A 4,414-nucleotide genomic window follows, 5' to 3' on the forward strand; every position below is an offset into this window, starting at 1 on the left:
TTATTGAGGTAAAATACACACAAAGGGATGAGGTAGCTCAAGCTATTCTCACCCCGTTCAGTACATCGTGTTAATACATACATATACACACATCACAAACAATAAACATATTAACCAACATTCTGAGAGATAAACATCTACATTTCCTAGGTCAATTGTTGTATTCACCTAGTTGTGCTTGCGGGGGTTGAGCTCTGTATACGACATGTATACAATATTATACGACTGTATACGATATCAATTGTAAACCATGTGAACAAGAGCTGAGACATAATCTCCAACACTATATCTGTGATTGCTCTGTTATAAGTGACTTTTAGACTAAATGGTTTGAAGTACTTTGAGCTCTGTAATTACTTCATACACTCAGGAATATTGGAAGACATTCTTGTGCTGTACCCAGATTTTGCTGTACCTAGTGGAGGCTAATAGATCAGTTTTACATTTAATGTTCTCATCTGATTTTTTGTTAGTTTATTTGTTTTTGTATTGAGGCTGGTATTTTCTCCCCTGATTCCATGTATTACTAACCATCCTGTGAGATAGGAATATTAGATGATCTTGTAGCTAGTTTTTGATCTACACTGTGTAATCCTTCATACATAGTAGGTTAGCAACACATTGCTGTGTATACCTAAGCTTGTTAATAAAAAAAATATGTGATACCTACATACTGCACTGTACGGTATATTAAATACTGTTTATCAAACTCTGTAACTTACAGAAAATTCCAGCTACAAGGGTTATCACATTTTAACTAAATGTTTTTTTTTTAAGCTAAAATGCAATGAAGTACTCATGTGTTCCTATCTATGTATTAAAATTTGTATGTGGTGCTTATTATTATAATAATTGTAATAATAATAATGATAATAATTCATTTAGGTAGACATACATATTTACTGTACATAAATAAGATATTTATGTATGTGCGAGTGTCCCAGGTCACTGTGTTGCATGATTTCTTAAATTGAATTAACCCATAAACAAAATACTTATACAACAATTTTTAATAAATTTTAAAGATAAACAAATTAATACTTATAACTATGCATTATGTTGCCATTTATATAATATTGTATCTGCCTCATGAAGTAGTATAAATCTCACATATCTCTTCATCCAATTCAATTTAAATTATGTTTATTGCTGTTATTAACTGTAAAATTATAATAAGAACTATATTGCTATTATAGTCATCACCAAGCTACAAATTCTAAAATAAAGTAGGCTCCACCAATCATCAAACTAAATTCATTTTCAGTTAGATAATGTCAACATTAATATTAAAAATGTGGGAAAGTTTCCTGGCCTAAACTTCAATACTCACATACTCACAAAGTTTCTGCCCGAAACGCTTTGCGTAATAGTGGCTTTAGGCATTGTATGTACTAGCTCTATCTATAAAGCCAACAAACTTTGTAAATCTCTTTATGTATGTACCTTACCTAAATAAAAAATTATTAATTATTATTATTATTATTATACAGCATATAACCAAAAAGAGTATCTAAACCTGTTGGTATACTCTCAAAAATTAGATCTTATTTTACCCACTCTGGTCTTCTTACACTATACTACTCATTAATCTATCCCTGTCTAATGTACAGTATCTGTACATGGGGGTTCAACCACTGCAAACTGCAAGCCCATCATCACCCAGCAAAAATCTGCTATCAAAACTATAACAAACTCTGTTTTCAGACAACACACAGCCCCTCTGTTTAAATCCCTAAACATGCTAAACATACACTCACTCCACACATTCTAGTGTGTTATTTACATATACTAAACCTTATTCCTTGATTCTAATCCTGATTTGAAACTATTCTTTGATAAATGTAATAGAACCCATGAGCATCTTACCAGAAATAAATCACTGATATACCTTGAGTCAGACTAAATTTGTGCAAACACTCCATGCAAATAAAAGGACTCAGCATATGGAACTCACTCCCAAATGAATTAAAAATTGTCCAATCTATACTTTACTCAAAAGTAAAACCAAAAAGTACCTAATTTCATCTTCATAGTCTTCACCTTGTGCTTTTAACTCACACTGTATCTTCTGCTATCCACTCACTCAATTTAGTACCTAAGAGGTGCAACTTTATCAATATTAATTTATAATGTAGTTATGTTGAACTCAAATCGATACAATGTTCCTATAATTAATTTTATAGTTAGCTTAAGGACCTGCCCGAAACACTGTGTGTGTGTGTGTGTTACTGTAGTGGTTTTGCAAGAATGTCATTCAATCACCAATGTACTGTATGCCCTTTCACACCCAAATGTACCTTCTTGCATATAAATAAAATAAATTAAGTTTCCCTTTAAACAATTATACTGTATTATAAATGTTTGGGCACGTTTCCTTTCACCTAAAGCCTCTGTTCACCTAGCAGTAAATAGGTACCCAGAAGTTTGGCAAAACAGATTATGTGTTAGTTTACCCCTAATGTAGTACAGTATATTATTACCCCAAAAATATAAAATTAAATATGGTATTTATTACAATATGAAACATTGTGCATAATTATTGGTTTTATAAAATATATAAATACCATTCCTACTAACCCCCCCCCCCCTCCCTTCCATAGTTGAACTACTGACCCTTCCCAGGATGTACCACCACAATAGTTGCCAAACTCCTAGATATCTCTTTACTGCTACATGAACAGATGAATTAAGTGAAAGGAAATGTGCCCAAACATTTTGTCCCACTGGGGATTGAACCCGGGATCTCTGAATATGACCCGAGAACATAGTCAACTGTACTACAGCATTCAGCTTCTGAATTCTTAATATTTTCAATTATATCCTCTTGCTCTACTGTCAATTGTATACAGTAAACTTTGTACTGTATTTAGAAACCTTGACCACATTGAGAGAATGAGCAGCAAAAAAAAGAAATACTATACCTAATTAAAACAAGATGAAGTCAAACCTACATACAAATTTTACAGACGAAATGAATGCAGTGCTAAGGAAGAGGACAACACAAGTTGCTTTAAAAATGATTTTGGATTCTATGCAGTGAAAATAGTTTGTGAAATAGGATGTAAATGGATCCACAGACTAATGTGATGAACCAGTCTGACGTGAAGTATAGAATAACAATGCACATGCGGTGAAGAACAGTTTTGTTTACTGTTATTTATTGTAGTTAAGCTTAAGGTTGTAAGCTTTAAGAGCACTTCTTGTACTCTTAAATGATTAGGTAAAGGAAATATAAATAAGTCATTAATATCATTTCTTAATTGGGCCAAATTGTTTTTATTTCAAGCATTTTATTGTTAGGCATATACAAAAGCTGTCCATGTCACTGAAGACATGAACATTTTCTTGCAAAATTTTGACCGAACATGAAGTATGATTAATTTTATAAAACTGGTAATACAAAATAGTAGAGAGAAAATTGGTATAGTAAATTCAAAATCTTTAAGATTAATTGATTAAATAATGCACTCAAAAGCAAATCTTCCAGCCACACCTCCAAACTTTAAAAAATAAATTACTGTATGTAAATAAAGAGGAACCTCGGTACTCGAACGGCTTCCAACTCAAACAATTCGGCATTCGAACACTGTGTTCATGTTTGGTAGTCGGCCGTTTGCACAGCACTCAAACAAACACATAATGGATGAGTCAGTTTCCCAGTAGCTGTCGCTCAGTGCATATCCCACTAAACTTCTGTGTAAATTTTCTTAGTGTTTTCTTGGATGTTTTTTTATATTTTTAGGACAAATATTTTAGGCACCATGGTACCTAAGAAAGTCAGTGATAAGAGCCAAATGAAAAGAAACTTAGTTAGAACCACAAGAGATGAAAAAAGAACTTGGCAAAATATGAAAGGGGTGCCCATGTGTCTACTCCTGCTACCGAGTTTGGTATGCCTAAATTGGACAAGTTTTTCGTAAGAAAAGCATCCCGTCTCTTACGAGGGAAACAGAAAAGGAAAAGATCCCCAGAAGCACAATTACCTAAAGTTTTTATGGTAGGGGGACTTGCGTGCCAAACAATAACATCTCTCCTCTTCCTCACCACTGTCCACATGTGCCATCCACTCTCCTAGGTACCTTACCTTGAGGTTACCTTGAGGTGCTTCCGGGGCTTAGCGTCCCGGTCGTCGACCAGGCCTCCTGGTTGCCAGACTGATCAACCAGGCTAAAGTGAAGGTACAGGTAAAGTGAGAATATATTTGCACTTATTTTATTATTTAATGTATCGATATGAGTATTTTTTGTGGTCTGGAATGAATTAATCCAATTTATATTACAGTATTTCTTATGGGAAAATTTATTTAGTACTTTAACAGACTTCTGGAATCAATTAAGTTTGAGTACTGAGGTTCCACTGTACCGTTTCCCCAATGTATTATAGCAGAGTTGGCTTTTGGAGTTAAAAAAAATAA

The sequence above is a fragment of the Procambarus clarkii genome, chromosome 45, assembly GCF_040958095.1.
Source record: "Procambarus clarkii isolate CNS0578487 chromosome 45, FALCON_Pclarkii_2.0, whole genome shotgun sequence".
NCBI classification, from domain to species: Eukaryota; Metazoa; Arthropoda; class Malacostraca; order Decapoda; family Cambaridae; genus Procambarus; species Procambarus clarkii.